The following is an 11,899-nucleotide window of genomic DNA, read 5'->3' as shown; positions in this document are numbered from 1 at the left end:
CATGCAATTGTTGGTAACGGAACACAATGGTGCTCTTGCAATGAATCTCTCTGTCTCTCTCTGCACTCTATTAACAGATCTTGTGTGTTTCGCCTCATTTGAGAAGCCAACTTCCTTTGTTAAGCAAGTGAGATATTTTCTTAATTGTGGTATCATAACCAGTAATTTCTATGCCTAGGGCAGGTTCCTTCCCACCAGAAATTAGCATTGAGAGCCTAGTGAAGAATGGTTGTGAACTCTTCATAAACTAAATGGTTCTACATTTCTGATACAGTGTTTTTTAACATTCTAATAATCTGCTAACTGTTGCTGTTGAGGGCCTTTGCCTTCCTGCAGCATCAATGGCTAAATGTACTTTGGTGTGAAAGACTGTTGTGGGAGCAATGGCAAGCTGAACCTGTGCTACCCTGAATGGTAAGCCTCTCTTGCTTCTCATCTACCCTACTGAACATTACATTAAAACAGTTTGCATTAAAAACCAAGCATTACATAAGGTAACATCTGGAGTGGAGAAGCTGTCTTATTACATTATTTTACCCTATATTGTGTCCTTATCCAAGTTGCACCTGTGCAAGTGATTCTATGGTGCCATTCTAGTTACTCTTTTGTTTGATGCCTTCTCCACAGTTGCTTCATAACAGAATTTCCTCTCATCCCACCTTCCCACCATACTTTTTATATGTTAGCCAATTCTTGATTATTGTTATATGCCTCAAGTCTGCTATGGCTTGTGGAGGTCCTATCCGCAAGATTTCTTCAGAGGAGGTTAGCTTCTGGGTCTGGGACAGTGTGCTTGCACAAGATCATTCACTGGGATTCCATGGCTTTGTGCAGATTCAATCCCAAGTTTCCTGGAGTCCTAGCTGAACACTGAAATGTCTACTTCATTGATACTGCCTGTTAATTTGAAATCTGTTTTAACTGAAGAGCAATCTGATTCTCCCTTTTTTAATTTTGGTAAACTATCTGCTCAAAGTGCAGGAGTATTTTGACTTCATAGATCTTTGGAGTTACATCACAGAAGCTACAATAAATACACAAGAAACAGGTGCTCAGTCTCCTTGCTGTCCTGGATTGCAGAACCTGCTGTAAACCTGCCCAAGCCACCCTACCCCAGTTTTGTTTTTGTTTGGTTTTGTTTTTTGTCTGCTGCAGTGATTGTTGGTAGGAAATCACAGTCAGGCCCACACTGCCTGTTGGTAGTTGGCGGTGATCACTCAGCAAGGATATTGTACTCTTTACCCCACTGACCTATTTCAGATGGGAAGAACAAGCACATTTGTTTTCCTTCTGCAGGTGCTCAGCTAGCAGATGAAAAGTGTGCTCTTTTTTTTTAGATGAGGAAGACTGAAATGTCAAATAGCAAAGCTTGTAGGAAATTGTTTGATGGCTGGTGGAAAAATAATAATCTCAGAAAACAAGTAATCTTTTTACTTCTTGCCAATATTTGCCCTTTACAAAAAAAAGTAATTGGATATTGAGGGAAATATGATAAAGATGCAAGGTAATCTCTTTAAGATGTCATGATGGAAAGTTTTTGGTAGCTTTCTTATTGAAGCTGAGCATTTCTCTTGGCAATGAATATAAAATACCGGATAGCATGTAAATAAAATGTATTTATCACTACTCTGAAGGCCTCTGCCATGCAAAGCACACTGGTTGACTACTGGGGAAAGGATCTTTTCAGTGGTGGCACCCCAGCTGTGGAATAACTTCTGCATAGAAGCTCACCTGATATCTACCTTCATATCACTTCAATACCAAGCAAAGACCTCTTAATTTTCCTAGGCCTTTAAAATCTACTCCAGGCAGAGGATATTTCCCCTTTCCAAAATCATCATTTGACATTTGTTTCTTATTATTATTACTGTTATTAATTTATATATACCATGCCTTCCATCCAAAGTGGAACCATCTAAAACAAATCCATTCAAAAAACAAAAGCTAAAAATCAATAGAACACCACACTGTTAAAAACCCTTGCAATCAACTCCCTAAAGTCTATTGGAATAATGCATAAATGGAAAGATAGCAAGAACAGAATAATCCTAGCCTTCCAGGGATTGGATGGGAGGGCAGTAGTTCAAAAGCCAGGAAGAAGGCCCTGTGCCCTGTTCCTACCAGGCAAGTCTGTGAAGGAAGCAGGTCTGAAAGAAGGGCCTCCCAAGAACATCTCAATTTGTGCAGGCTGGTGTACAGTTCCTTGGATAGGTTGGACCTGAGCCATGTAGGGCTTTATTGGTCACAACTAGCACTTTAAACTGTGCCCAGAAACAGACTGGTATTCATTGGAGCTGCTGTAAAATGGGAGTTGTACATTTCTCTTACTGCAGCTTTTGGGGCCAACTGTAATTTCTGAACACTACTCAAATGCAATGCTAAGTGTTTTACAATAATCCAAATGGGACATAACTAAGGCACATGTCACTGTAGCCAGATCTGGCATCTCAAGTTTATTTATTTATATTTATTTATTTATGGTATTTATACCCCGCCCTTCAGCCCTAATGGCTATCAGAGCGGCTTACAATTATTATTTTTAATTAGACGGTTCCCTGCTCTCAGGCTTACAATCTAAAAGACACAACACAAAAGGAGAAGGGAATGGTGGTGGGAAAGGGGATGAGGTCCAGTGGTTCTTCTCTCCCTCTGAGGCCTGGACCAAGGCAGATGGATTGGAGGGAGGGCTCTTCTCCTTTCTTCGGCTAGCCCTGATGGAGCTGGGCCTGCCTGTTCACTCCCTCGCAGGCTGAAGGATGGCAGTTATCATGGAAAAAGGAGTCTCTTTCTTCAGGCTAGCCCTGATGGAGCTGAGCCTGCCTGTTCACTCCCTTGCAGCCCGAAGGATGGCAGTTGCAGGTACAGCTGGTACACTGTCTTTAATTGTGCAAATATTCTCCTGGCTACCACAGAAGCTTGATTCTCTAGAGCCTTAAAATAGAACAAAAGAAAGTCAAGAGGCAGAAAGAGAGAGAGAAAGAATTGGCTATCTTCTTGCCTCTCCACATGCATAGGATTCTCTGTAGGACTTCCTTTCTCCTTCCAGAGTAAATGCATGGCTTTTGCCAAATGGATTTTTCCAGCACAATGAAAGACGTGGTTTTATTACTGTCTTCCCCAGGAAGAGAATGGAAGTGCTTCGACAGCATGCAGAGAGGCAAGGAGAAAGCCACTTCTCTTTTGCTGCCTCTCAGCTTTCTTTTGTCATCTGATAAGGCTCCTTCTCAGAGTTGAATCCAGGAGTACATTCAAACTACAAACCTGTATCTTCAATGGAAACACAATCCCATCCAGCCAGCACAGGCTGAATCCCTGTTCTGCATTTTGAATGACTGGGGGGTCGTTCCCACTTTCTTATAAAGCGGGTCATGATCCGAATTTAGGGTGCATTGTTCCCACTGAAGCTCGAATTTAATCTCCATTACCCCTCATTTGTTCCCACAGCATCTCGAATTAGAATCGAATTAAAATGTTTAAACCGGATTATCAGCCTATCATTCGGTTTAAAAAAATAGTAGTTTATAACATGAGTTATTTTTGAAAGCGGGGTACGATTCGCTGTATCCAAATGGGAATTAAAGGGTGTCTGATTCGGGAACCTGGAGATGGGAGGAGCAGCGCTCAAGGGGCTGGCCTGGGGGTGTCATCCTCTTTGTTCTCTTTCTGCATCGCCCGCACCATTTTCTTCAATTCGCATAGACTTTCCCCCGGTGGATTGCAACCTCCCCTCTGCTCCTCATTCATAGACCAATGTGTGAGGAGAGCCATTGAACACCATTTTAAACTATTATTTTGATTTTTTCACCTCTGCCTGAGTGCCTGAGCAGCAGATGGACTTTGCAGTACATGCCTGCTTGATCGCCCCCCCCCCCCCGACAGCCCAGGGAGCAATGAGGGAGGCAAAGCGATTTTTGGGAAAGGAGGCTCCTTCCAGAGGAACTATGGGATGGGCTTTGCAGGACATCCCTGCTTGATCGCCCTCCAAACAGCCCAAGGAGCAATGGGGGAGGCAAAGCGATTTTGGGAAAGAAGGCTCATTCCAGAGGAACTATGGGATGGGCTTTGCAGTACATGCCTGCTTGATCGCCCGCCAAACAGCCCAAGGAGCATTGGGGGAGGCAAAGTGATTTTGGGGAATGGAGAGCCTGGACGCCCAGGGATCTGTGGGGGGGGATCAAGCCTTATCTTCTCTCTTCCCCAAAGATTCTCTCCCCATTAATGAAGCCCGCTGCCTTCTCCTCCTTGATCTGATTTGCCAAGCCTCCTTCTAGTCTGGGGAGACACAACAGAAGAGCCTTGGATGCAGTCAATTTTCATTGGCTGCCCCACCAAAAAAAACCCCAAGATTTGTGACATCTGAAGCCTACACACTTGATTGACAGCTTGTGGACACAAATGGGAATGGGGAGCAAGTTAATCCGCTTTAAAATAAAGTGATTTAAAATAAATGGGAATGAAAACAAGGTTTAAATGAATCGAGGTAATTTGCCCCTTTTGGTAATGGAAACGATGGGAAAAATTCGAATTATTTCTAGAACATAATCCGAATCCGAATCGCTCCAATATAATCCATTTTATCTGCCAAGTGGGAACGCCCCCTAAGGGCACTTCTGTCTTGTCTAGATTTAAATTTCAGTTTATTTGCCTCCAGTCAGTGGGGTATGGATGACAGATTCTGGATTCAGGTGGAAAGGAGAAATACAGTTAAGGAATCATCTGCAGAATGGAAAGGAAAGTAAAACACTGACTCCAGGTCCCACTCCTGAGCCCAGAAGGATACCATGGTCAATGACATGAAAGTCACCAAAGATCAGCAGAACTAACATGTACACATTCTGCTGGTCGGGTTCCTGATGCAGGTCATCCCCCAAAGTGACCAGGCTGTCTCTGCCCTGAAGCCAGACTAGAATGGATCTAAATAATAAATTTCATCCACAAGCTCCTGGGGCTGACAGGCCATAACATATTCCAATCCCTTGCCCAGAAATGGGATGCTGGGGATTGGCCAGTGATTATCTAAAGCATTAGGATCCAGGTATACATTGGCCAGGTAGCTGGGGGACTCTGGGAGTTGTAGTCCAAAAAGGTTATTCTTCCAAGCTTTGTCTGCCATGAAAACTAGTGGTTACCTAGGATTAAACAATATATATACTTTGGCATGAAAAGTAGCTACAAAGTAGCTACAGAACCTTCCCTTTAAGGGTAAGATAGCAGCCAGTACATTCCTTTAAAGAAGTATTCCCAGTAGATTGACTGTTATATTCATTACTAAAGACTTTGCAGTATGGACAACGAGGGATCTGCTGCAGTCACCTGCAACTCTTGTGGGATGTTTCTCTTCTTGCCTACAGAAGTGGAGAACTTCACATGCACCAAGTGCAAGTTGGTAGCACTCTTGGAGGAGAAAGTGCAGCAGCTGGAGTCCAGAGTAGCTACACTTCAGCATATTAGGGAACAAGAGGATTTCCTGGACACAATAGAACTAACCATCTTGGATGAGTACCACGCAGAGGAAGATGCTCAGGTGGAAGAGGTCACTTGCCAAACAGAGGAGGCAGACAGCTGGAGGAATGTCACAAAGAGAAGTAAGCCAAGAAGGAATTGTTCGGGGAGCTTGCAGCTAGAGAATCGATTCGAAGCTCTTTCCCTTATCAAGGAGGATGAAGAAGAGCAGCATGGACAGACTTCAGGGACAAAGCAGGGGAGCCTGAGAGTCCCACCCGAGGGAACAGTCGCTGCTAAGCCTCGGAGGAGGCGTGTGGTCGTAGTGGGGGACTCCTTGCTGAGGGGTACAGAAGCAGTGATTTGTAGGCCTGACAAGATGTCTCGAGAGGTGTGTTGTCTTCCAGGTGCAAAGATCCGTGATGTGACAGAGAGGCTGACAAGACTGGTCAAGCCTACTGACAAATACCCCTTCCTTTTGGTCCACGTGGGAACTAATGATACTGCAAGACACAGCTTTCAGAACATCAAAAGGGATTACGAGGCGCTTGGTAGGAAGCTGAAAGGAATGGATGTACAGGTTGTCATCTTGTCTCTTCTGCCAGTTGAAGGGCATGGTCCAGGAAGGGAGAGGAAAATAGCAGATGTGAACAACTGGCTTCGCAGATGGTGCCGCCGAGAAGGATTTGGATTCTTCGATCATGGGCTGCGGTTCCATGAGGAGGGACTTCTTGCAACAGACGGTTTGCATCTCACGCCAGTTGGAAGAAATGTTTTTGCCAACAGTCTCAAGAACTTGATCAGGAGAGCTTTAAACTGAGTTCCGAAGGGAAGGGAGACAATATTAAGGAAGGTGAAAGGGATGGCAAAAATAGTCAAACTGACATAGAGGAAACAAGGCAAACAGTGCAAGGACCCAACAATGGGAGGCAAAAAAACTTGCACAGGCAGCAAGTAAAAGGGAACCATGGTCTGTGATGTCTCTACACTAATGCACAGAGCATGGGAAATAAGCAAGATGAACTCGAACTCCTAGTACAACAAAGCAAATATGATATAATAGGCATCACTGAAACCTGGTGGGATGAGTCTCATGATTGGAATGTGGAAATAGAGGGGTATAACCTTTTTAAGAGAAATAGGTCAAACAAGAAAGGAGGAGGAATAGCACTATATGTCAGAGATATTTACACCAGTGAAGAGATCCATGGAAGCCAGGTGGAGAGCATCTGGATAAAAATTAAAGGGGAGGGAAACAACAAGGATGTTACGGTGGGAGTCTGCTACAGACCCCCAAGTCAGACTGAGGAACTGGATGATATCTTTCTAGAACAGATGACCACACAGTCAGAAAAGAGAGATGTAGTAGTGATGGGCGACTTCAACTATCCTGATATTTGCTGGAAGTCAAACTCAGCAAAATCCTCAAGGCCTAGCAAATTCCTCACTTGCCTGGAAGACAATTTCATGGTCCAAAAGGTGGAAGAGGCAACAAGGGGGTCAGCTATTTTAGATCTGATCCTAACCAACAAGGATGACTTGGTTAATGGGGTGCAAGTGGTGGGATCCTTAGGTGGAAGTGACCATGTTCTCCGGGAATTTGTAATACAGTGGAAAGGAGAAGCCAGGCAGAGTCAGACACGCATCCTAGACTTTAGGAGAGCGGATTTCAGTAAACTTAGAGAAGTATTGAAGGCGATTCCATGGTCAGAAATACTAAAAGATAAAGGAGTTCAGGACGGATGGAAGTTTCTCAAAAGGAAGATACTGAAGGCACAATTTCAAACAGTTCCAGTGAGAAAGAAAAACGGGAGGTGTCTCAAGAAACCAGGATGGATGACTAAGGAACTTACAACCGAGCTAAGTTTGAAACGGAACATGTATAAGAAATGGAAAAAAGGGGAAATCACAAAAAAGGAATTCAAAGAAATAGCAGGCATGTGTAGGGGTAAAGTCAGAATAGCTAAAGCACAGAATGAACTCAGGCTTGCTAGAGAGGTTAAGAACAACAAAAAGGGCTTTTTTGGGTATGTCCGCAGCAAAAGGAAGAAGAAGGAAACGATAGGGCCACTGCGTGGAGAAGATGGCAAAATGCTAACAGAAGACAGAGAAAAGGCAGAATTATTCAACACCTTCTTTGCCTCAGTCTTCTCAGAAAAGGCAAAGGGTGCTCAACCTGAAGATAATGGAGCAGAGGACAGAACAGGGGAATTTCAGCACAGAATAAGTAAAGAGATAGAGGAATACCTTGTTAATCTAAAGGAATATAAATCTCCGGGACCAGATGAACTACATCCAAGAGTATTAAAAGAACTGGCAAATGTAATATCGGAGCCATTGGCAATAATCTTTGAAAACTCCTGCAAAACAGGAGAGATCCCAGCCGACTGGCGGAGGGCAAACGTTGTCCCCATCTTCAAAAAGGGGAAAAAAGAGGATCCCAACAATTATCGTCCAGTTAGTCTGACATCAATCCCAGGAAAGATTCTGGAGCAGATCATTAAACAGAGAGTCTGTGAACATCTAGAAGGCCATGCCATAATCACAAAAAGTCAACATGGGTTTCAGAGAAACAAGTCATGCCAGACAAACCTAATCTCTTTCTTTGATAAAATTACCAGCTTGGTAGATGAAGGGAATGCTGTGGATATAGTATATCTTGATTTCACTAAGGCCTTTGACAAGGTTTCCCATGACATACTTGCAAACAAGCTTGTAAAATGTGGACTAGACAAAGGAACTGTTACATGGATATGTAATTGGTTGACCGGCCGAACCCAAAGGGTGCTCAACAATGGCTCCTTTTCATCCTGGAGAGAAGTGACCAGTGGGGTCCCACAGGGCTCTGTCCTGGGCCCAGTGCTATTCAACATCTTTATCAATGACCTGGATGACAGAATTGGGAGCATACTTATCAAATTTGCAGATGACACCAAATTAGGGGGAATAGCTAATACCCCAGAGGACAGGATCAAGATTCAAAATGACCTGAATAGACTAGAAAGCTGGGCCAAAGCTAACAAAATGAAATTCAACACAGAGAAATGTAAGGTATTGCACTTAGGGCGGAAAAATAAAATGCACAGATATAGGATGGGGGACACCTGGCTGAATGAAACTACGTGTGAAAGGGATCTAGGAGTCCAAGTAGACCACAAGTTGAACATGAGTGAACAGTGTGATGCGGCAGCTAAAAAGGCCAATGCTATTTTAGGCTGCATCAATAGAAGTATAGTGTGTAGATCAAGAGAAGTAATAGTGCCACTGTATTCTGCTCTGGTCAGGCCCCACCTAGAATATTGTGTCCAGTTCTGGGCACCACAATTCAGAAAGGACATTGAGAAACTGGAGCGTGTCCAAAGGAGGGCGACAAAAATGGTGAAGGGTCTGGAAACCATGCCCTATGAGGAACGACTTAGGGAGCTGGGGATGTTTAGCCTGGAGAAAAGAAGGTTAAGAGGTGATATGATAGCCCTGTTTAAATATTTGAAAGGATGTCATATTGAAGAGGGAGCAAGCTTGTTTTCTGCTGCTCCAGAAAACAGGACCCGGAACAATGGATGCAAGCTACAGGAAAAGAGATTCCACCTGAACATTAGGAGGAACTTCCTGACAGTAAGGGCTGTTCGACAATGGAATGCACTCCCTCGGAGGGTGATAGAGTCTCCTTCCTTGGAGGTCTTTAAACAGAGGTTGGATGGCCATCTGTCAGGGATGCTTTGATTTGGATTTCCTGCATGGCAGGGGGTTGGACTGGATGGCCCTAGTGGTCTCTTCCAACTCTACGATTCTATGATTCTATGATTCTAAAACTCATTTAATCCATAAAATATCAAATGTATTGTGATTATATTACTAACTTATTGCCACATCCTTCCTCCTTTCCCATGAGTCCATTTGCAGTTAAGCACGAATGCACAATTTCTTTTCTAATGCTGTTGTCTTATACAGACTGGTTCAGTTCACCCCCATTGAATACAATACAACAGACTTTCAAATAAATATGCATTGGATCAGACTGCAAAAATGACTAATGCAGTATTTCAGCAACTGGAGTTAGCAATAAACTGAAGCTTGTTGATATATACTGGCCTCTCCTGTTCTTAAATTTTATGGTTAACTGTGTAGGAGGACAGAATATTTTTGACAAGCTCCTGTATTCCATTCTGCCAACTCACAGATTTCTTCATCAATACAATTTTTATACAGATGGCTCATCTGTTGGGTGGGCTGCAGGAAAAAATCAGGCATAATAGCCAGAAAGTAAGTTGAGGACATGTTTGTTGATGTAAAGGGGAAAAATGACCTAAGTATGAACTTCACCTTTTTAAAATTTGTTCTTCTTGCAGGGCAACTTGCAGAGAATCAGATCCTTTTATGTACTGAATCTTGCTCAGGATGTGTCAAATGTCTCAGCCTCTGTTTTGTTCCTCTCACGTTGGTTTGTGGTGCACTGAAACCAAAATCAAGATCTGAGTTATACTTGATCAGAAAAGATGATGCTACTAGCATCCTGCTGTTTTTAGTATCTGCCACGATACTGATCAAGGTGGAGGCTGGAGGGCTGAGTTCATCTAGGAACTCATCAGCACCACTTCCTGCTGCATTGCCCAATTTCTCTTCCATGGAGGTCTCCTTAAGGAAGGACTTGAAGCGAACAAATCAACTCTTTCCCTTGCAGAAGCACAGTCCAATGGAGACAAATGCTATTTCTGGAGTTTAAAGTGAATATTTGAACACTTCATTCTTAGGTACTGTCTGCTAAATTACCTTGGACCATGTTGGTGCATGCTAATATAGAGGGCTGTCTAATTCAAGAATAATAATAGTTCATAAACACATTTCCCCCCGATTATGAACACAGATTGCCAGTGCTTTCCCAGGCAGATTAAAAATGTCATTCCTGTACAGGCCTAGCCCAAGGCGTTTGCTGTCTGAAGTAAAGGAAAAGCTAGCATTTCTTCATTTCAAGTATAGAAGCCAACAAGATTGCCAGATGAATCCAGCCATTGGAAATGTTATTTTAATAAAATTTGTGCAACTTCTAGCATCTCCCAGAATTCCTGTATTCTTGAGGTTTAGTCCAAAAAGTAACTTTTCCAAATTCTGCTTGAAACATATTTCAGCACTGAGAACAGAACAACATCTCAACTACTCCTTAAGACAGCTTAAAGCAGAGGCTGGATGGCCATCTGTCAGGGATACTTTGATTGTGAGTTCCTGCATGGCAGGGGGTTGGACTGGAAGGCCCTTGTGGTCTCTTCCAACTCTATGATTCTATGATTGTATGGACAGGCTGGCTAGCACATCCACAGCTCTATCCTTCAGCATCTTTCTACGTCTCTCTTCACCTTGGCATCTGTTGCCTGAGGCAGCAGCCTCATTGTCTACTGATAGGCCAGGCTTATGAGTAAATTTTGATTGGTGAAAGTGTGCATATTGTTCCATGATGAGAAAAACAAAGGCTTACTCCAGTTGCTAGTCCCAATTTAAGTCTGTTTTTGCCTTCAAGTCAACTCTAACTTATGGTGACTATCATAGTCTTTTCTTGGCAATATTTATTCAGAGTATGCTTGCTATTTCACTTCCTCTAAGGTTAAGAGTGTAAGAATTCCCCAAGGTCACCCAGTGGGTTTCCGTGACTGATCAGGGTTTTGAATCTTAGTGTCTCATGTTCTAGTCCAGCACTCAGACCGCTTATACCATGCTGGTTCCAAATGAAGTTTAACCTAACTGAATTAATGGGAACCTGATAAGTCAACACTAATGTAATTTCCATTGATTCAGTGGGTCTACTCGAGTTGAGACAAACAATTGTATTTAGGTCGAAGTCAGATTGAGAGTAAAACTCATGCCTAGTCTTATAATAATAATAATCATGATAGGGACCAAGAAACTCCTGTATTTACAGAGATACTTCAGAAATGGATGCTTCAGTGTTCAGTTCAGAGACATAGTGGTGTTAGTCTTGAGCATAGTGTTCAGTTGTGTGGACCTGCTATGTGCCTGCCTACCTGTCAATCAATCAACCTTACTCTCTAGTTATATCCTTCAATGAATATTCTCATTCTGGCCTACTGGGTCCCCCCCCCCCCCCCCGGATCACATTTCCTCAGTGTTAGAGCCTATCTGGATCAATGCGTTGTGCATTGGTGATGCTGGGTTGAGTATTTTGCACTTTCTGCTGGTGAAACTAATTAGAGAATAAAAATCCTGTTTTTGTTCCTGCATGTCTCTTCTCAAGCACTTCACTCTTTGGGGTTTCTTCATATCTTTATGCTGAATGTGAACAAGTCTGCCTGGTCATTGTCAAAAACTCCTGGTTATTCTGCAAAACAATGGAAAAGTCTTGAGGCACCTACAACAGATTAACACAACATATTTTGTTTGTGTATTTGTTTGTTTGTTTTGTTGTGGTTGTAGAGCTGGCAGGAAAAATTATTCTGGATCACAGCTC

The sequence above is a fragment of the Sceloporus occidentalis genome, unplaced genomic scaffold, assembly GCF_023333645.1.
Source record: "Sceloporus occidentalis isolate IW3139 unplaced genomic scaffold, rSceOcc1.0.p SCAF_4, whole genome shotgun sequence".
NCBI classification, from domain to species: Eukaryota; Metazoa; Chordata; class Lepidosauria; order Squamata; family Phrynosomatidae; genus Sceloporus; species Sceloporus occidentalis.
The sequence above is the reverse complement of the archived record's forward strand: the minus strand, read 5'-3'. Positions refer to the sequence as shown.